Genomic DNA, 23,027 nt, shown 5'->3' on the forward strand with positions numbered 1-23,027 from the left:
GATCGTTTGTTTGTCCAAGCAGCCGTAGTTCCAGCAGATCCCCACACCAAGACATTATCCGTTCAACCTCACCAACAACGTCTGGCGTTTGCTTCTATCACTGCCGTTTGGAGAATGACGTTTGGCACTGCTTTCACCCCTTTGCGTTGCCGGGAAACAGGCCGGCCGACCTCTAGCGGTGAAGAGTAGTACAACCCAAGCTTCTAGCCGTCTTTCTACGTAATGGGCGTAGTCACATGACAGCGGTTTCTCGTCGACACCTGAGCAAATGTAAGCGCAATTCCTGCTCGACGCCCCGACCGCAAAGCGGCACCTGTGTCGTTTTTACAATCCGCTATCGGTCCCAGTATTCCAGTGTCCGCGTCACGCTCCATGACGCTAAGCCTTGGCCTTCGACGAGTGTTCCGCGGAATACTCGTGGTCGAATTGCCATCAACTCCACTATTGTGCTACGTCACTTTACTGCCTTCCTCCATAACCCCAATGCGTGCTGTCCACAAGACAGCCCGCGTCACGAGGAATCTGCATCGCTCGTCGGATTCAAATTCAAATTCACATTCTTTATTTACAAAACAAGTTTTGTGGTTGACAGGGCTAAAGGTTGCGGTCTGCAGCTTGACAGAGGCCCAGGCACCATATTTCAGGCAGGGCTTGACCTCGACGTGCTTGTCGAAAAAGTTGTTTATATACAAAAATATGAAAAACAATGAAAAAAAGGGGGAAATAACATATGTTTATATATACATGCATATATGAATTCACATATGCATACTCCCATACACATATAGTACACCAGGAAAAGATGTTACAATCAAAAACACTATAACGTGAAGTACAAATAAACAAAATAGGAATTGTTAATTTATGTAACTTCACGACAATAGTCGCAGGTATGATTTAAAAAAAGAGTTGACTTAGTAGTGCTAGCGTGGGCTTCTCTATATCCTTGTATTTAATGAGGATTAACGCGAGACTGTAATTGAAAGATCGCAGTTTGTAAAAAGTTCGGTAACGTGGTATTGCCCAAAAGTCTCCTTCTCTGTAGGAAAATCCGACAGAAGGGGAGGTTCGGCGGGAGAGGCGGGGTGGCTCTGTAGCGGCAGCAGCATTTAATAAAATAGCGTACGCTGCAATTCTCACCAGAGTCTGGAGGTGCATGCGCTCGGCACGTGCCAGCACGGGCGCGTGTTCAGCAGATTAAAACTTAGCATGGGACATGGCTAACGTGTTCTATTCGGAGGCCTGTCGAGTCTTACTGGTTCGTACTATCACCCGTCGTCAGTAGTAAAATTAAATGTGTGCTCCTATTTCTCGAGTGGGTGGCAGTTATCGGGCAAAACTAACACATTTTGGTCTCTAGAAAGTTTAAAACAGGAGTACCCATTTCACGTTGCACGTGTTTTACAAGTAAAATGAGGCATTTTCTATTATCCCCGAAGATTTGCCAAGTACTGCCACGCTAGGCCGGGGAATCCGAAAAAAAAGTGAAAGCATCCCTATTTCATACATATGTGAAAAACACTTATTGGCTACTATAGCACCGGCTACACATTGTGCTACAAAACAATTGCACCGATACCCTCTTGCTCAGAAACATTCTCTACCCTCCTGCACTTCCATACAAAGAGTGGTTGCTTTCCCTTTTACTTTTGTCGTTTATTCGATATCATATTTGCGACGGCACTTAAGTGCCATTTAATTCGACTGAACATGGTAAGAATCAAAACCAGGTGATATTGGTCCTTTTATACCGGGCACTCTATTTTGCACCATGCACCCTTCTGGTTTTCTCGACCAAGCCTACGTGTGGCACCAATGTGAGGAGCCTAACGAACATACTTTCCTGCATTCCAACAGGTGTTTTGTTACCATTACTTACGGATGCCTGCAAAGGCATCAACAGGCTCCTTGGCCCACTTACTGGTGGAATCGTAAACCTCTCCTGTGATGAGCTCCAATTCGATGTAGACGCAGTGTGCAGTGAGCCAATCGCCATCAGCCTGCCAACCACCACCTTTATCGCAACGGTGAGAGTTTTTCTTTCTCACGCCATGCAATGGGAAGTATTACGATGAATTCAGCTAAGTACCGTCTTTCTACCTAAGTATATGTTGATATCCTTCACTGGACAGAGATCTGCCTTTAAACATTGTTGCCGCCGCAATTTCAGAGCAGATAACGTTTTGCAAAAAAACAATGGCGCTACGTATTTACAGTAGGAACATATTGGCTACGTTCACTGGGATAGTGGATGCTACTACGAGGCATATCAGGCTGAAGGTCGCAGACCAAAATGGGCTTGTATTTGCTTGCAAACAAATCTAGGCTAGACAAAAAAATATGACGCATGAGCCCCATACAAGCGACAAGGGGTTATCTTATGGCGACCTTAAGTAACCTCTAGTTAGCTGGAAACTGATTACTACTGTAGGATAACCAAAATAATTATGTAACATTATCGACCGTATGCTACATGCCTTGAGAATCACGCCGCCCATGAAACCCTTTCCTCTTTATGCGAACCTGAAGTTATATGTAATTTTTTGTTATCCCAGCAGCACTAGTTTCCAAAGATAATAATCCCCAGAGACTGTTAAGAAGTTAAAGGACCATTGCGAGCTTAATAATAGTGTTTTGCGTTGCCTTCCTTTTACAGTGCTTGAATTCAAGTCGTGTCATTTGCATCAACAACACACCATTGGACGTGAGTACCATTCAATTTGTGTTCTCTTTACCGTAGAACTAACATCTTCGATTTTATTTATTTCACACTGCAGGTCAAGTTACAGATCCAAGTAGATCAAATACAGAAAATGATAAGACAGGCTCAAAGGCAGAAACGATTTCCGTGGCATGAAACACTGTGACACCGCCTATAAGAAATAGGCATGAATGTGTAGGCGTTTGTGCAAATCATCACCGCAATGCTTCGCAGGCTCTGCTTCATGTTCTAAGAGATGGTAATGAAACTCTTCTCTGAAATCACGTCAAGCCATTGTCGACGTCAAGTTTTGTTGTAAAACGTAACGGAATCACTGACTCAAACATGAAGTGTATTATCCTGGAGCTCAAACGAATGTCTTAAAACTTAAAGCTTACAGAAGGAACGTTGTTGAGCCGCCATGGTAAAGCGAAACTCGCTGCGACCAGAATAAATAATGAATTTAACAACTAAAGATTATCCATACACCTCTGACATTAAAATTTGCTTTAGGTAGACGCGCATCACGCAGGGTGCAGTTAAGCTACGCCGGCATGAAGTGGCACAGTTAGCGAGGCTGGCAGTATCCGCTACGCTTTCACGTGTCTGGCGCGGAAATAGTTTTCCTATCTCACAACGTAATCCCGGAACTGCCACGTCAGAGTGCATTCAGTCCTAGCTTGGCGGGCCGGAAACAGAGTGGCCTTCAGTACCGATGAACTCAATGCTAGGTATACTCGCGGACAACTTTCTGTGGCTATGAGGGGAAAGCTAGGTGGGCGGAGCTTCTGCACATGTGTGACCGCGCCAAGTAGTCCGCCTGCGTTGGACAGAGGTTTTGGTTGTTAGGTACCGACGCTCAATCGACGCAGCTTCCACGTGCGACGGCTACGCGTTTGTCCAGACGCGTAAGGGAAAAGCAGAAAAACAATGGAGGCAAAAGGCGTAGCGCAACATAAACATCACAAGAGAAGAACACAGCACGCACTCTTGGTGCATCATGATACACCAACAAGCCCAATGCGCAACTTTAGCCAAAAAAAAAGGTAGCTTTTACATTCATCGGTGTGTTCCGTCTTATTTACCTGTTGGTAATAAAGTGTTTATATTTTTTCTTCGCCAGCCTAAGCGAATGGGAATTAAAACACGGGACTCTCTTCAAGGGCGCTCTCACTTTTGGGCACTTTGTTTCTGTAGCTTTCCCTTGATAGCCACAGAAAGCTTGCCGCGCGTATAGCGCCTTCGACAAACCGAGAAGGGTTCACTCGCCACGCACGGAAGCATATGAGGGAGGGGTCAAGCGCTGCGGCAACAGGTTATCGTAGCGCTCATACGGGCCTATGCAGAGGCCCGTATGCAGACGTCATATTTTTGGCGATCCTGGCATCGCCGGTGTTACGTAGCTGACTTCGCTGCCCACTGCCTGCCACGCTGAAAACACCAGTCTATATCTGCGCCTTCACGTATGCCTTCATTCTAATGAGGTCGTGCGCAAGACCCAGCTGCGTTCTGACGGGAGACGTTACAAGAAAACGTCTGAGAAAAGCGCAGTAGTGTTTATTCTTTTTATTGCAATAGCAGTTATGTGGGCACTCAGGGCGCATTTTTGTCGTTGCTGTCACCGTCGCAGTGATGTTTCGTATGAAGTCCATAGGCGATAACACCGTCGCCGCGCGCTGTATGCTGTAGTTACGAGTGAAAGCACGTCAGGGGAGGCGCTAATAGCTGCTCAATCTGGCACGCGTGAGGGACGAAAGCGGAAAGCAGTCTTCTGTCGCACAAAACGCAGGAGGATATGGGAGGGAAAGAGCGGGTTCGGTGTTGTGTTCAGGCAGCAACTGCGTATTTCGCGACCAGGCGAGAAGGGAACTGATGATCGTGGCTAAGTCTCGCATGCCAAAGGGAACGCAGCGCGGCAGACGGGGGCGGCTTCTTTGTTCTTTGTACTTTGTAAAGCAACTTTGTACTTTACGCGACCGTGCTTGATCGTGTGCGCCGCATCTTAAAAGGGATTTGCATATAGCTCATACCTTTATGCCTGCTGTCTTCTTGCCACTCAGTTTCTGTAGAAGCGATAGACAGCGCGAAGGTAATTTCGCTCGCTGCTGCTTCCGCGCTTGTTCACACCAGCGTTTGGACAGCGAGGCCTCCCGCGTGATATGGTCATATGTACCTGTGTGCGCTGACCCCATGCTTGTCAGTTCCGTTAGTAAGTGACTGCTTCCAAGTTTATATGGCTGTACAAACTAGTACCATTACTTCGTATAGCTGTCTACTAATTTTATATTGCAAACGATGCTTCGCCTTTCGGACGAAAGTGCGTTATTTTTTTCTCTTTGCTACTGTGTGGCACTTAGCACTTCTATGTTCAGAAAAGCTGAGCGTCGCGACATTCTCTACATGTTGCACATATTTTTTTAGGATGGTTTCAAGGCGCGCGCATAGTTCGGTGCTTCAAGGGTGCTTGGTAGTGGTTTGCGAAGTAGGATACGTTAACTCGCCGAACCCAGGATAGCCGAAAATTTGGCCTGCATGTACTTTGGTGCCTTTAACGTGGCCTGCACCACCACGACGATCAGCTGGGTGTAGCAAACTTTTTATTGGGATACAAGTTATATGGAAACTCGATGTGAATGTTTGCCGTCGTCGTCGCCGTCAGCGCCGGCTTTGCCATGAGGCCCTGCCTACATTTACGGTACTATATGATGCATGCTCGGCCATGACTTACATGCAGGTTATATTGCGGTCCGATTCAATCACTAAATTTCTTCTTACCATGTTATACCTTTTTTATTATTGAAATAAGAAAAAAAAAGATGTAGTCACCTTATAATCATGGCGGCTGTTCCTTTTCTCATAGCATAAATAACAATACAGATAAAAAATATGTTATAGGAAAAGGAAAAGTAAGAACGTCACAGAGTCAGAAATTCACAGCACGCAGTCTGATACATGCAGGAACACAAAAATATAAAATGCCAAGGCATGTCTCACCTCAGTGAGTTTGTAAACAAAGTCGCAAACAAATTCGCCCAAGCGGCCGCGATGTAGACAGCGATAAGCATATGAACAGATGAGAAATTACAGAGTTTAAATAATAGACGCACAGGATATGACAGTCAATACTGAGTTTCAACACAGAATATAAAAGAGTATGACACGTAATATACAAGCGTTAATAATTACGAATAATGAAGGCAAGTGGTACCCTATAGTGCGTGTTTATTCAGTGCGATAATTAGTACTTGTCAAGGATACCTGTATCTTAGTGAAAACGTTCGAGTGCGTTCTATATTTTTCCTCGGTTATTTTCGATGACCAAGGGCCCAGTAATTCTTCGATTGAGAAAGTTTGGTGCGGATCAGTGGAGCGTAGCCCTTCTTCTAGATACGGTCTTCACGTCGCGTGTCTGGGGCACTCGTAGGGAGATGGCGAACGTCCTCCTCGTCGTTGACACTCCTAACTAAATGAGAACTCTCAGAATGGCAGCCTGCAAACAAATGTCATGAAACATTGAATTCACCCCGCGTGCCTTCAGTCTTAAGTCTTCGCAGAATATTAAATATCGAAAGTGCGCAACAGCATCAGTGCTGAATTCTGGACGTGACGCAATTTTACTGGCACAGCTATCTTACGGGCAGCCTAGTGGCACCAGCCTGGTGTCATCACAGGCCCGTGTATGTTGCGTGCGCGTTTGGTTATAACACTCTCTGTGAAGTTCAAGCGCAAGTCCAAACCTTGCTCTCACCGTTAGGGCTTCGCCGTTTGGGCGAATGGTACACTTTTGTTTTGGCGAAGACACGAAGTCACAACGCTCCTCTCAGTGAACCGAAGTGTAGGCCAACATGTTGCTGGTAGAGCATTCTAGATTTTATTGCCATCCTGCCATGGCAGCGCGCGACGCAATCTACATGGTCTAACGGATCTCGCTTGATATAGGATATATTATATTGCAATGCCAAGTGTGACAAAACACGCGAACGCCGCCGGCCACGCTGACTCCATCGGATGGTATACTTTAAAGCACCCACTTCTCGGCGCCATAGCGTAACTACGCCTACCGTAGCACGCATCATATGGTTTACTTGGACAATATTCGCACCTCTAATATCAGACGCGTTCAATGGGCTGGTTAAGGTCATCACCAAAGGAAGCAACATTTAAAATGAAAGGGCTTTGATCAGAAGGCTAAAGATCACACACCCTACATTTAAAATGAAGGTTGGTGTTTTACATGCCAAAACCACGGCATGATTATGAGATAGGCCATATATATTCGAGACTCCGGAGTAATTTCGATAACCTCGGCTTCCTTAACGTGCACCGATCCACACTGGCGCTTTCAATTTAGCCCCAATATAAGTGCGGCCGCCGTGGCCGGCATTCGATCTGGTGCTCCCGGGAAGAGCAGTACAATACACCCAGTGACGTCACCGTGGTGGGTCCAACGCTTACAAATACTGATCGTGATTGAAACACTTTAAGGAGCCGATAGGTGGTTGGTACGGCATCCGGACTTGTCTCCTTTAAACAATCGCGTTCCTCTCCTACTGACAGACTGTATAGTAATAACAAAAAATAAGAAGCAGTAAACAAGCGAACAGCGGAATACATATTTGGAGTGCCCCTACGCAATTGTCTTGTGCGCCTGCCCTGGTCCTTCTCACTATACATTTATCCGAAATTGCAAATAAATAAAGACAGAGGTTTTCTGAGGGTGGTTAGGATGGCTGTTTTATATTCAGCCATTGTGTTGTCTCTCTGAACTTACCCAAGCAAGGTTCTTCGTCGTCACGATTAGTTAAACGCGTAAGGAAACATATATGTGGGGAGAAACTGTGAGTAAATCTTGTAATATTTTAGAACTTTTATTTCAGATAAGCGTAGAACGTTTCAAATCGCAACCTCAAAAATGAAGAGAACTGGCCATGATAGACTATGAAACTGCATTGTCATTTCCTATGATTATTTTTATAGGTGCGGTGATAAACCAAATTTTGCAAAATTCGTAGGCTAATATTACCGCGTGTCCTATTTAAACGACGTTGACCTCTTTAAGAAACCTTATACTAGATCATACTATATGTTAAAATAACTTACGTTCATGCTCTGAGTATTAGATCTTGCATCTGTGTAACTTGAAAATCTCGAGGATAGTCCTCACAACTTGCAGGCATAACCAAAATAGATACGGAGTACTCACACAATTCTATTTATCGTTCTGTATTTTTTTGTTATTTTACGTACAAAGAGGAACACCTGCATACCTCTTTGTTTTATAAACATTTTTCGAATAAACAACTTTGTTCATGATTTTTCCATTTCGTCCAAAATGAACCTAGGAAAAGCTATACATATTGACCACTTAAACATTGCATCCGCAATTACGATCTAATACAAATTCTAAGCGCAGCTTTTGAGGTGTTTGAAGTTCACCACAAATTATTAGCAAAAAAAATTATTTCAGAAAGACAAGGTTCTCTTGGCGCCGGCACTGAGCCTCTGCTCGGGCAGCTAGTTTAACAGCAGCGGCTGACGAACTATTCGCACGGGTCGCCTCGCTCATCGTTCAGAAAGAAAGAACGAACACGCGAACGAGTGGCGCGCATCCCCTAGCGGCGGCGGCACCACCACAGGCTAAGCAGAGCATGCGCAGTGGGTCCGAAACACACGCCAGCGCATTGTTTCCGCACTGGCCGCATGCCTTGTCGTGCCGGCACTCATGCAGGAAGGAAAATACTAGGGGGGTGCGTCACCTGGCAATCTTCAAGCCAAGTCATCAAAAAATTTAGAGGAATGGGATGATGGGAAATAGGCCCTCAGGTGACAGGAAAGGGGTAGTTTTAGCTTGCTTGCTTTGGTTGCGTCTGCTGCGGTGCGTTTGGAGTGTGTGGACATAGTCGGGGTGGAAAACGAACGCAGAGGTTGAGTGAAGAAATCCAAGTGTGTGAAGCAGTCGAGTCTGTGTTATGTCAGTCAGGTAAACAATCGAAGTACCATACGGCTCACCGCTTAAGCGAGCAGCAGACAGGCGCCAATGGAGTAGCGAACGAAGGCATCGGCATTATGCCCAACAACCCGCAGCGACCACCTCAAGCAAGGCTGGTCGCGTCTCGGGGTGGTTTCAAGGAAACAAGGAAACCTTTCGCCGTGCAGACCTGTGAATGCAACCAAGCCGCCCTTCCGACGGCCATTTGTCGTGTTTGCGGGTGTCTTCTGGGAAACAATATCATGTCTTTCACCACTGCAAATATCTGCAGGTGCTCAAGCGAGCGTCTAGGGTCCACAGCGACTGCTTTTCCATGTGAAAAAAATTCGTTCAATTGTGTACCCAATGATGGCCGGGCGCGCCGGGGACTCCGACCACATTTGAGGCTCTGCCGGCTCACTGCTATGGCAGACGGTCCCAGTCGACGCTGTCGTTCGGCTCAATGCTTTCTGCCTCTCAACAGTACGACGAGAACTCAACAGGCATGTCCCAACAGCGCAAGAACGTCGCGCCACACAATCTTACAAAATAGTGCACTTAAATCTCAAGAAAGGGCGACGACTTCGGCATTTATATTGCAGGGTAATGCTATTTATTTCTTCTACAACGAAAGACGCACAGCAGAACCTTTTACTTAGCAAACACATGACAAATATCTACCCCGCGAGAGATCTTGTCTCATCCTATATAGGTGACTGGCAGCGGATGCAAAATTACCAACAAAATACGGGCCACAGTTTCAGGCACACATCAGCTGATTTGACGAAACAATAGACCATGCTTGGGCCGGCATACTCTACACGGTTTCCGAGGTGAGACCGCCGACTAACTGCGGTGGTAAGGGCAAGTGACGCTTTGAAGCTTATGTAGTCACGGGTCTGGCTCGCCAGTCTTTCTCCACATTTCAAGGCAACGCCTTTGAAGCGTACAACGATGCCCGTAGTAGCAGAAACCCACGCGTTGTACTTCCTAAGCGTCTCCCTGCTTTTGACGGCAGGCACCACTGAGCCACTAGGCGTTACCACGTACAAAACCAACAAGAATGGTCCGGCAACAATGTGCGCATATTCCTACCCGAAAGGCACCGCGTACAAGGCTCCGGCGAGTGGGAGGGCGGCTTCAGAGGAGGTTGGCTTGCCAAGGCTAGCGGAAACACGTGACGCTACCTCCAATTTTTTTTTCCTTCCTCCATCCCGGCACTCCACTTCCCACCTCACAGTTTTCGCAATACCCTCCTCCGCTATCCGCCTCCTGCTTGTGCTGCACCCTCCTCTACGCTTTCTTCCTCACGTCTTTCATCCCCCACGTGCATCCACGTTCGCTTTCATCTTTCGCTGTGATCTTTCGTTCTCTTACGCTGAGGTCGATGCTCGCCGCATGAACGTGCGCCTAAGAACTGCCTTCTAAAAGGACACCCGCATTTGAGAGGCCGCAAGTGCGTCTTGTGGAGCAAGCTTAAAATACTTAAGTATCGCGAGAAATGTTCTGCTCTCCGTTATGGTAATGCAAATCACGTGAATGTTGCCATCCCTCAAATTATGATCTGATGGAGGCAGCGCCATCACTACTCTTCCTTTTTTTCCTTTTAGGAGCCGGTAATAGTTGGACTCTTGAAAACATTGGCGGTGAGTAGAATCACCACGTGGATTTTCCTTCTGCTTTTGGTTCAGACAAATTGGCTCACACTTACAAGAGAAGTGACTGTGTGTATATGGTGGTATGCTTCGCAATGTTCATTTCAGCAGTAAACTCTAGGACATAAACGTGGGGAGCCGAAGACCAAATAACTCTAAATAAGTTTATACTTTTTTAAACTAAGGTTTCTGCCATAAGTCTGTCTGTCACAGGATTTATTGCATTTACAGACATTACGAAGGCTACCGGCAGCGCATACCATGTGACGGACTACAGCAAGGAACAAGACAATTGCACTAAACTCGTAATTCCGGCTCGAATACATAGGTAGTAGAGAGACAACCTCTAATACTTGCACAATCAATATGAACGGAGAGTTTATGATTCATGAAAGAGCCGAATACTTAAAACAGCATTTAGGTCATTTCAGCCAGCGTTATCTTTGATATGCATTGGCTCGACTTAAAAATATAGCACGGGTATTGATTGTGATTCTTACATCCACAACGGACAGAAAGGGCGTTCAATAGTTGCATCAGCGCGGACGTTTCGTTACATCGGGAATAAAACGAGTATGAGCACTTTCGCAGTCGTAAATGTATGATTAGTTTCGCGATCTAATGTGCATTGTCACAGAATTAGTTTTTAAGGACTGTTTGCTGAACCCTCAGGTTTGTAATTAGCGAAACCGCACTATGAAAACAGTGAGAAACGCTGTAACGATGTGAAACTAAACAGTGGAAACGTTAGCCTTTAATTCCCGAGTGTGTATTAGGTGGCGCCGCAATGACGCCACGTGCAAAACACAGACGTTCCACCAAGGCACTTATCTACGAATTGTCAGCGCAGTTTTCTCCATCTTCACCTGCAGTGGAGATATATCAACAATGCGCCACATCAGGGGCTTCGTCTCCAAGAGAAACAAGCTTACGAGAACAACCTACAAACTGCGTAGAATGACTGTATACTTCATATGGAACGATAAGAATTTATGAACTGAATGTTCAGTATGCATGTAAATTTAATAAAACGTTCGCCAGTTGCTCCATGTACATGACAGCGAAATGCAGATATGCATATTTGTAGCGAATTAAGCGTTATTTCGGACAACAACCTACAATCGTAAGTTTTTTTACACGCAGTTTTATTGTAAGAGCGTTTGGTTGTACGCTACATTGGCGAAAGTTGAAATAATCGAAAGGCTGATCCCTGCGATTGGTTACAACCACTGCATCCGGATTATTCACATATTTTAGGTAATGATTATTTGTAAATAGCATATTCATTTAGGCAATCAGGTCATTCGACTTGCCTTTACAATGTGTTCAGTAAAAGAAGAATCAGCATAAAGTCAGGAGGAGGAGGAATAAACTTTTATTGTAGAACCAGCACTTTATGATGGCCGGGCCTACGCCTCCCACGAAGGGACGTCGAGGGCTTGCCTCGCCGCCGCCTCGCGGGCGTGCTGGGTCGCCCAGGTTTGGTCATCGAGGGCGGAGCTCCGCAGAGCCTCATGCAACCTCGACGAGAGAGTCGTGGTGTTGGTCTGTGCGTACTGTGCCGGGCACTCCCATAGCATATGCGGAAGCGTAGCCGGGTGAATTCCACAGCACCGACAGTTGGGGGTAGTGTAGACGTCCGGAAGTATAAGGTGGAGGCGGGCGGGTGAAGGGTACGTGTTTGTTTGTAGTAGACGCAGGGTGGTAGCCTGCGCCCGGCTGAACTTTGGGTGAGGCGGGGGGAAGATTCGGCGACTCAGGTAAAAGGCCTTAACGAGATCGTTATAAGTTGTCAGACTGTCCCTGGTGTCCAACTCATCTCCAGTGACTCCGGCGCGGTTGACTAGGCCTCGCGCAATGGAGTGGGTGACCTCGTTGAGATTGGGGAGGTGTGGGTGGACAGGGCCCGCATGGGCCAGGATCCATGTTAGGGAGATTATGCTGTCTTTAGAGTGTGGTGCCTGGCAGAGGATGCGAAGAGCTTGGGGAGAAATACGCCCTTTGCTGTAGTTAGTAACGGCTGAACGAGAGTCACACACTATGGTGTGACAGGTGGGATCTAAAGTGGCCAGGGCGATGGCCACTTCTTCAGCCGTCTCTGCAGTGGGGGTAGTGACGCTGCAGGCATGGTGTAGGGCTCCATCGCGTGTGGCAACGGCCACAAATGGTGTGCCATGGGAGTATCGGGCTGCATCAACAAATGTGACGCCAGGTACGTTGGCAAGGGCTTTTATGATAGCTCCGGCCCGAGCTTGGCGCCGGGCCCTGTTATATTCAGGGTGCATATTTCTAGGGATAGGGTCTATGTAGATCCAGCTACGGATGTCGGTCGGGATCGGTTGTTTGGGGCCCTGTTGCTGATGGTAGGTGAAGCCAAGCGTGGACAGAATAAAGCGCCCCGTTTCAGTATGGGTGAGCCGTTCAAGCTGAGAGCGTTGTTGGGCTTCAATGAGTTCGGAAAGGTTGTTGTGAACTCCCAGTTGGTTGAAGAGTTCAGTGCTGGTGCAATGTGGGAGACCAAGTGCTTGCTTGTAGACCCCTCGTATGAGGGTGTCGAGCTTGTTCTGCTCAGCCCGGTACCAGTTGAGGTACGCAGCAACGTAGGTAATGTGGCATATGACGAAGGATTGGACGAGTCGGAGAAGGCTTTCTTCTTTGAGTCCTCCTCGAGGGTTAGATATACGGTTAAGAAGTCGTAGGGTGTTCTGAGATTGGGCACAGATCTTGTTGAGAGCTAAGGCGTTGGAGCCGTTGGTAGAGATGGTGAGACCGAGAACCCGGATACTAGGGACGTGTGGGATAGGACTGCCATCTTGAAGGCGTAGGGTGATGGCGTCACAGGGTCGGTGATCAGATTGGTGTTTGGGAGGGCGACCCCGCTGAATGGGCTTGTATAGCAGAAGCTCCGATTTAGCCGGCGAACAGCGCAGTCCAGTCCCTTGGAGATAGGCTTCAACCGTGTCAATCGCCGTTTGGAGGGCTGATTCCACTTGACCATCACTGCCTCGGTACCACCAGATGGTGATGTCGTCGGCGTAGATGGTATGGTTGATATTGTCGACTTGCTGTAGTTGCTTGTCAAGGCCAATCATGACTAAGCTAAAGAGCATGGGAGAGATAACTGAACCTTGCGGGGTGCCTTTGCTGCCAAGGGGAAGCTGGTCTGATCGCAAATCCCCGGCCGAGAGGGTAGCCGTGCGATTGGAGAGAAAGTTACGGATGTAATTGTAGGCTCGCTCTCCCAGCTGGAGGTTGGAGACCTGGTCAAGGATAGCTGCATGGGAAATGTTATCAAAGGCTTGAGTGAGGTCGAGTCCGAGAATGGCTTTCATGTTACGGGAACGATCGTTGAGCACTTGATGTTTGAGCTGCAACATAGCGTCTTGAGTAGAAAGGTGAGGGCGAAATCCAATGATGGTGTGGGGATAGAGAGAGTTGTCCTCGAGGTGACTGTTGATGCGTGCTAAGAAGGCGTGTTCCATCACCTTGACTACGCATGAAGTGAGGGAGATGGGCCGTAAGTTATTGAGGCTAGATGGTTTGCCAGGCTTTGGGATTAAGATAACGTTGGCAGTCTTCCAGGCGGCTGGAAGGGCACCACTGCGCCAGCAAACGTTGATGTAGTCAGTCAGATGGGACACGGACTCGTCATCGAGATTGCGAAGGCTTTTGTTAGTGACCCCGTCTGGCCCTGGAGCAGAACGACCGTTAAGCTTGCGTAGAGCGGCGTGTATTTCAGATACGCTGAAATCGGCGTCTAGTGTAGGGTTGGGGCTACCGATGTAATTGCTGTGTGGACTGACTTGTCCCCTGGAGATATATCTGGTGCAGAGGTAGTCAAGCACCTGTTGTGGACCTTGCTTAAGGGTCTCCGTATAAAGGAGCTTCTGCAGCCGATCCTGTTGGGTGGTGCGGGTGGTGGTATTATCAAGCAGATGTTTGAGGAGTTGCCACGAGGAAGGGCGATGAAGTTGTCCATCCACCGTGTTACACAGCTCAGTCCATTGTTGCCGGCGGAGGATTTGACAATGCTCCTCAATGGCTGTGTTCAGTTTGGAGATCTTGCTTCTGAGGCGACGGTTTAGGCGCTGCCCCTTCCATCGAGCTAGGATGGAGGCTTTAGCCTCCAGAAGATGGGCGAGGCGGCTATCCATGCGTTCAACTGAGGCATCTGTAGTTACCACCCGAGTGGCCGTTTGAACATCAGTGCGTAGCGCTTGCATCCAGGTGTTAATGTCGGTAATGCCTTCTGCTGAGGTAGAACCTATGCGTATTTTTCGAAAAACATCCCAGTCGGTAATGGTGAATTCTTTAGTGGGGGCAGGGGCGGCAGCGAGTTGGGGTAAAGAGAGAGTAAGGATATAATGGTCGCTGCCCAGGTCTTGCTGGGTATTGGTCCAGTGTGCATTGGTGATATGTTTGATGAAGGTGAGGTCGGGGGTAGAGTCCCGGGTAGTGGAGGTACCGAGGCGTGTAGGAAAGGAGGGATCCGTGATGAGCGTAAGGCCTAAGTCGTGGTAATCTTGCCAGAGGTTGCGAGCTGCAGCTTCCGTGCGAACGTAGCCCCAGCCTGTATGGGCGAGGTTGAAATCACCGCCGATGAGTAGGGGGTGCGCTCCAGCTACGTGAAGAGCCTTCTTAAAGAGGGTGAGGAAGCGACACCTTGCTTTATCCTTGGGGCTATTGTAAATGTTCAGAAGGAAGATGCATTCTTTCCGTTTACGATTGGGAATTAATTCAAGGAATAGATGTTCGATGTGAGGACTATTGAGATCGTGTTCAATAGCAGGAATACGACGCCGTACTAGGGTGGAGACCCGGCGACGAGGGTGGTTGGTATAAAAGGTTTGATAACCGGGGAGCGTGGTCGGGGCGTTGTCGGTTTCTTGAAGTAGGATAGCATCCGGGCGGCGGGTATGTTGGCGTAGGTATTGATTGAGTACTGGTTGTTTATGATGAAAGCCTCGGCAGTTCCACTGCCAAATGAGGGCGTCTTGATTAGTGTGAGCCATGGTGGGAGATGGTGGATGTCGCCATCGGCGTCCCGGAAGGGTCGCAGACGGGGGCGGCATGGCTAGGAGGCGTGAGAATATGAGTTTCCAGGTTGGTCACGCGTTGGACAATACCAATGAAGGCTTGCTGGGTGGAGTCCAGTGCATGTTGGAAAGTGCTAATAGATGTTTGAAGTGAGATGAGCATGTCTTTAACTTCAGAGCGGACCTGGCCCGTGGCTCCATCTTGCAGGGCTCTCTTCTTGGGGGCGGGAGTCGAGGGGGCCTCCTGACTAGGGGCAGGGACGTTCTGTGCGATAGGTGTAGGGGCTGGTGTTTGGGACTGTTTGAGGTCTCTAACCTCCTGCGAGAGTTTAGTTAGGAGATCGCGTAGGATGGCGTTCTCGCGCTTAAGCTGAGCTATTTCTGGGTTTTCTGGTGAAAGAGGAGGGTAGATGACTTGTGTGTTGTCGATCTTACGACCCTCTCGCGAGGTGCCCATGAGAGCGTCTGCGAAGCTCGCCTTGCTGTTGGTAGATGTGATGCGTGAAGCCGATGCAGACCGGGATCTTGAGCGTTGTTACCTGGATCGAGATGGAGTTCTGGAGCGGGAACGGCTCCCCCTTGACGGTGTGCGGGAGCGTGGCCTGGTTCTGGTGCTGAGGGTGGAGGGGCCGACTTGTTTATAGGTGGCTTGGCTGGTTGTTCGTCGTTCTCCGATACGCTTGCGGATGACGTACGGGGTTTTATATCGAGCGGCACAGCTTTTGTCCGCGGTAAGATGGGGACCACCACAGAGCGAGCACTTAGGGTTACAGTTATGGTCGGCGGGGGGGTTGCGGACACCGCAGCCCCGGCATATCTTGTTATTTGGGTAGGGACAAACGTCCATACGGTGTCCGAGGCGGCCACACTGGTAACAAATGTCAATTTGCTTCCGATATAGCGAACATGGGAGTAACGTGGAACCGTAGCGGACCTGATAAGGCACATCCAGTCCGTCAAAAGCAATGATCACTGTTGTAGTTGAAGCGATGCGCTTGGCTGCCAAGGCTGTCGGGTTTCGGGCAGTGACAATTTTGTTGTGGATCTGCTGGGGAGTCTCCGTGAGTGGGATCCCACGGATGACCCCCTTCGTCGTGTGCTCAGCTGCGGTTTCGTATGCATTGACCTCGTGGTTGACGCCGTTCACATGGATAGAGCGGATGCGAGCGTACCGGTCTGCATGGTCCGGGCGAGGTGTACTGACGACAACGATGTTTTGTTGCGTATTCGGGCAGACAGTGTCTTCTGAGCTTTCTTCGTCCGTGAGGTTCGCTGCTCGGAGAATGGCGGTGGTTACCACGGGACTGCCGATCTTGGCTATATGAAGGGCGCCCTTGGGGCGGATGACAATCTTGATGTCCTCCGTCGGAAGCGGCGGCATGCGGCCCGCCTTCAAAACTTGAGCTTTAACGGGCTGCCTCGCCCGAGAGCGGGGCCGGCTACTTGTGGCTTGAGATGATCCATCGGCCGGGATCAAGTTGTCCGTGCCGCGTTTTGAGCGGCGGGATCGTGCAGTGACCCAGCCAGACTGGGCGGTCACTTCTTCTGGCGAAATATCCTGGCCGGCGACCTGGATCTCCATAGCGAAGACAGAGGTGCGGGATCACTCTGGTAGGAGATGTAAACGCCGCGCGCCGAGGCGCGACACGCCGCCGAGACCCAGTCGGTGCAGTCGGAGGCTGAACGACCGGCCAGCTAGGCTTAGCGCGGCGGCGACGTGGCGGGTGGAGAAAAGGTGCGGTTCCCAGGAAAATGGAATGTCCCACCTGAAAGCGAGGTGTCCACAAAGTCCGGCGAACTTCAAGAATCGTTTGGTGAAAACTTTAGGTCGCTAAGCACAGAGAAATCTGCGATAACATTTGAGAAAGCCGGAGCCGACATGAAAACATCCGCACTCCTCGGCCTCTTCTTCTTCCTCCCCAGCATAAAGTCAGTATTTTCTAAATTTATTTGGATCTGACATCTATAGACGGTTCAGCAGATGGTAGAAAATTTTCGACTTTAATAAGCGTGAGGTTATTGTCATAATGGTTGGGGGGGTGACCTTTAACAACTCGCAGAGTTTTATTAAGGCGAAAGCCTGAGACGGCTCATGGGACGAACCATCCAATGTCTGGCGTTACGTCGTATGGCGTTATTCCACCAACATTTATAAGGACTCGAACACTCCACTTTTGGTGGGAGCCGAGTCCACGACATTTGGTGTTGATTAAGGTGAAATAGGCCGTCAATTTTCTTTCAAGAAAACAGGAAGCTGAGGCGAAAAATAGGCGGCAGCACGACCTGTGTTGTTGAGGCAACCTAATTAGGCACAGCTAATTATGGTAGAGGTTACTACTTGAACCCACGACCTTTAGGGGGGTCGAAGCCACTTAGAACGAACTGACCATACCTACAAGTTGGATTTCAATTGCTATCGCGAACGTCGAGAATCGAACGCACGACATTTGGTCGGCGTCCAATCCGCTTTGAGACATGGGCGAACTGACCATATCTCCGAGTAGGATCTCAGTTCACTTTGTGAAAGTCGAGAGTCGAACCAAGAAGCTCTAGTGGAACCATCGAGCTTTGGTGGGAGTCGATATCATTACATTTCGCGTTAATGCGAAGTGAATTAGGGCAGAGAAAATTAAGATTGAGGTTACATAAAGCATTCGTACTGCTGTGCTTTGGTGGAAGTCGAACGCACTTGGAGATACAAAGGAACCGGCGATATCTCAAAGTTGGATTCCAGTTGACATAGTGAAGAACGAGTGTGGAACCCATGACCTTTGGTGGGAGTCGAACGCTCAACCTTCGGCGTTAATTAAGGCGAACCTTAACAAGGCAATCGAATCAACGACCCCACGGGGAGATATGGACGAACCGGCCATATCTCTATGTATGATTCCAATTGGCCACGTCGAGGACGAGAGTGGAACATTCGGTGTTAATTAAGGCGAAGTAATTAAATCACAGGTAATTGAGATATATGTAATTAAGGACCCGAAACTCAGACTTTTCGTGGGAGTCGAACCTGCCACCTTCGATGTTAATTAGGGCAAAGTTAATTAAGCCACAGAAATTAAGGTAGAGTTAAAGCACAGGCATCCACGACCTTTGGTTGGAGAAACCAATGGGAAGTAACAATGCCTTAGAATGCAATTGTCAGGTAATGTTATCAATGTCTCGTGAGCAGGCAGGCTTTCACGTTGATCCTCGTTAACGTGTGCTAAAGTAACTATCAACTTTATGTTCCGCTAGCTCTACCGAGGATGTGCTTGAGAACATGTTAAAAACCCACGTGAAGAAGTAGAGTGAAAGTAATGAAACAAACAGTCATGTTTAGTGAAGCAAGCAAACCAGTTTCACTAGGATTAAGCATGGGCGCTGTGGTAAGAAAACAATGTCTTGATATGGTAATGTATGCGGAGTAGTACAAGAAACATCATTCATTGAGTGCGAAGAAATTTATTTTGCATTAAAGTAATATAAACTGAGTTATTTTTTTTAGAAACGTTAAGGCGTAGCATCTTTCTTTTTGTGGCAATAGCTTTGTCTCAAACAGCGGTTTAGAGTTCATGAAAGATAACGGTGATTACACAAAGAGAACGTTCCAAGTATTTAGCACAACATTAGTTATGATAAACACTGGGTCGTATAATTTTGGTAGAACTTCTTAGGCAAATATGACCTCAGAACGTTTATTTTCATATTAATTTTATGGCACATATGCTAAGCATACAGGCTATCACTATGGACCCTCTCTCCTGACACGAGGTTGGCCTGCGCAGTTGAAGCATCGATGACGTTAAAAGAACTGCATTTATCTTGAGCATCACTAGTAAAATTAGCGTCAACTTCACTTGAAACGCAATTGCTTTCGCACACGAAAAGCAGTGAATCAACCCGCTTGATGCTACTGGCTCCAGCCTGTTGTCACTCTCTGAAGACGCGTTCTCGGTTCTAGAGAAACGTGCTAGCTTTCTGGTTAACGTTCTCTGATCACACAATAACAGGGACGCATGAAGCGATTCTACATCATAGATGATAGCCCAGAGATCAAGTATCTATCTCACTCGTTCTAAACGTCGTCAGTGCTTTACACAAGTTTTCAAGTTTTCGTGTGGAAGAAATTTCAGTGCACGTTTTAGCTTTGTGTTGATTTCAGTTTTTCTGGCTGTCTTTATTCTGTGCACGCTGTTTTAAGTTATGGTGCGTCTAATTCTACCCGCATGTTCCTTTCAGTGCCTGGTGAGGTACGTTCTCGACACCGCACCGAGCGAAATTGTAAAGCAACTGGGTTGTGATTTGGTCGGCATTGTTTACTCGATCCGTGGCAGCGGAAGTGCTACGGCTGTTTCACCGTTGATCTGCGGCTTGGAAAGACTACTAAACATCGAGTGCTCTGTTGTCCAATGTTAGAACGAAGGCTCCACTCTTTACTTGCTCATCTAAATTTAATACTATCTATATCTGCAGTTCACAACTAAACAACTTTAGTGGAATTAATTGAAGATTGGTGAAATATTACCTTGTTCTCCTTTTGCCCAGATATTTTCTAGAAAAGCGAAGCCCAGCACTCCCTGGCTAACCTTTGAAATCAAACCACATCATTTTTTCTCGAATGAGGCCCCATTGCAGATCGGTGGCAGATTAGGTTATTATGCTTCCGCGTTCACTTGTTCTAGCCAAGCGAAGTGCAGTAACCCATGACAAGACTTCTAAATCAATGCAGCATAACCTTTCTCGGTCGATGTATGCAGTAAAGCATTCATTCAGCTGAAATATTAACTTTATCGCAGCTATATTTCGCTATTTAGCTACTAAACTAGCTAATGAAATTTTGAGTTCACACATTTCCAGATGCCGTCAAATATCGATGCCTACAATTCCTGCCCCACAGTTGCGTATATGTCATAAAGGTTCTTGCCTTTTAAAGAGCATAAATAGATGTTTTCGATTCGAAAAAAAGGTGTAAATGCTAACTTACGAGAGCTTCAATGGCATATTAATTACTCAGTCAACACCGAAACATCTTCGTTGGCTGCTTTCCTTGTACACACAGTTGCACATTTCTGACTGAAACAAGTAAAATGTTTTGAAATACTTAGTGCTTTAGTATTAGAGAACGCTGAAATCTGCAAACCATTGCTGATTTTAAGGAGTATGAATTAAGGCATGCGTTTGCCTTCCTATTGCTTGTTCATATGAAAGAACTTAGGCTCAATAAAGTGGCAGTAAGTCCAAGTAATGTTTTTGTTGTTTCTCGCGTCCCTGTTGGTGCCGCGCAATACGCTGCCATATCTAAAACTGTTGACTGTTTCTTCGAAGTGATACTTTTTAAATACGCAAAAGCAATGCAATGCTAATTCTCTTATGACTAGAGGTGGAGCCTTACATTTGAGAGATGAAAACAAAACATAGGCGCCTTCAATCAATAATACAGACGTCAAATCACAAAAATCTTTTCATTAAAAATTACGGACAGAAAATTTAGGTTCATTTTTCTTAATTTGTAAGCGTTCGTTTATTAAGTACCTATTATTCCAAAGCGTAATTTCGTTTCTATATCTAAGAGTCAGTTTCTTAGAGTAGATCAAATGGAAAGTTTAGAAACTCGATGTATCATTGAAACACTTTAGGGAATTCATTTACTTTTAGTGAATTCTGAGCAAACATTTAGTAAATTATTTTATTTGCACATTTTTCAGTATCAATTATAATTTGTGGGAATCGAGGTGCATTCCCGCGTCTTCCCTTCGACGCTCTCGCATGTCGCGGCCATTGGCCATTCTCCTGCAACCGCCGCCCCCGTGCCCACATGACGCACATGGGCAGAGCGCAGAAGCTTTCTTGCGCAAAGCATGTTCTTTCTCTCGGCCTCTAATTACATGCGTTAGCGCGCATCACCGGGACGAGCCCTGATTGGTTTCCTTGTGTCTGCCGCCGGGCGTCCTCTTCACCAAGCTCTCAGCCGCTCAGAAGGTTCCACACCGCGGCCAGATGCCGGACCCACACGCTCTCAACTTTCAGCAATCGTCATCGAGAGTGAAAACATTCGACGGCGTGCGCTCACCATGCAGTGATGAAAACGTGGGCTGACGTATTTACGACGTGGTATTTACGGAGAGTGTGGCACCATTAAAAATAAAATACATCCTGACTCCTTCACCGGATTCGGCAAACATTACGTGGCTGTTGGCTTCATATACATCATATTCTGCAATGAGAATTGGTGGCACGCTAGAGTATGCAGCGCCTCAGTTAAGTGTCACACTTTAGAAAATACTCATGGGTGCTTCCTGAATGCGACCAACCTAATATTGCTCTGCGCCGTCCTATTCAGCAACTCAAAGCATATTAATGTTAGCTGATGCAATGAATTGACAATTATATAACCAGCTTTTGAAGCATTGAATCAAGCACGAAATATATATAGATGTACAGCCTTTTAAGAAATATTCATATAATTTCTGTCCAACTTGATAGTGGCTGTGGTTTTCATTTTTCTTCTCTGGAAAGAAAGCGTGCGAGATTTAAACGTACCACGTGAACACGCGCTCACGCACACCGGCATTAGTGCCCTCGAACATGCCATGAACGAATGATCGATGTGACACGCAGACCGAAGACAAGAAGAGATTTGGAACAATGAAAATGGATGGAATACAAAAGTCTTCGCTTTCACTTTTACCTAGATCTTATCGGTCAAGGTGATGTTATACGCGATAAATCACGTATGGCATTTCTTTAAACCTTTGATAAGGACCATGGTGTTTTGGAGGTAGACGGCGATGAATTAGAGAGTACGGGCGGACCTATCGCCTATCATTGTTTTTCTTGCGACGTATTCATGCTGACGACACACAATTCGGTGCCAATTTTTCGTTAACCCACCATGATTGCTTAGTGGCTATAGTGTTTGGCTGCTAAGCACAAAGTCGTGAGATCGAATCCCTGCCACCGCGGCCGCATTTCAATGGTGCCGAAAACACCCATGTACTAAGATTTAGCAGCAGGTTATAGAACCACAGGTGGTTCAAATTTCTGAAGTCCACTACTACGGCGTGCCTCATAATTAGACAGGGGTTTTAGCACGTAAAACCCCCTAATTCAATTTTTATATGTTTCGTTGCCACGACTTTTAGGGCACTAAAATCGCTGTGTTTAAGTGCGTTGTCACGTGGTACATTTGAAATACCACGTGCTTTACGTGCATCCTGGAACATTTAGCCACAGGTGTTATTATCACGGAACCAAATTATTGGAATATTTCTCAATAGGCTATATACCTTGAAAATTGAATAATGTGCGCCTATATCCATGATTTTAGGGCTCTTTATTTGTCGTTGATGACCTGAACTCATAGTAAAAGAGCTAAGTTGCAAAATGGGGCAGTGGACAATAGTAAGTTTGTTGTATTTTTGTAATTCACGCAACAATTTTTTAAGGTTTGGGCTAACTTTGCTGAAACACTCTGTAGCGCAATTGATCTATTAGTTGCGGCGTGCAGATTATCAAACTTAACAGAAGAGAAACGTTTTACAATGGTTGATTTAAAGCAGCCGTACTTTGCTTTGTGGTATTATCATGCAACTTTGTTCAGAGTAGGAAGATCTATGTGCTACTCCTGAAAGTACCGTAGTCTGTAGTGGATGATTGTTAACGTTATCAGCTCACTCATA

At 47.0% G+C, this 23,027-nt stretch overlaps 1 long non-coding RNA gene across 1 annotated transcript; it reads left to right on the top strand.

The window, feature by feature from the left end:
- The first annotated feature begins 1,902 nt into the window (after positions 1-1,902).
- LOC135920655 (uncharacterized) lies at positions 1,903-20,389 on the top strand. The gene is made up of 4 exons (XR_010570285.1): positions 1,903-2,027; positions 2,657-2,704; positions 10,280-10,315; positions 19,588-20,389. It is a non-coding gene; the product is annotated as an uncharacterized lncRNA (long non-coding RNA).
- The last annotated feature ends 2,638 nt before the right edge of the window (positions 20,390-23,027 follow it).

This window comes from Dermacentor albipictus, chromosome 8 (genome assembly GCF_038994185.2).
Source record: "Dermacentor albipictus isolate Rhodes 1998 colony chromosome 8, USDA_Dalb.pri_finalv2, whole genome shotgun sequence".
In the NCBI taxonomy this organism is placed as follows: Eukaryota; Metazoa; Arthropoda; class Arachnida; order Ixodida; family Ixodidae; genus Dermacentor; species Dermacentor albipictus.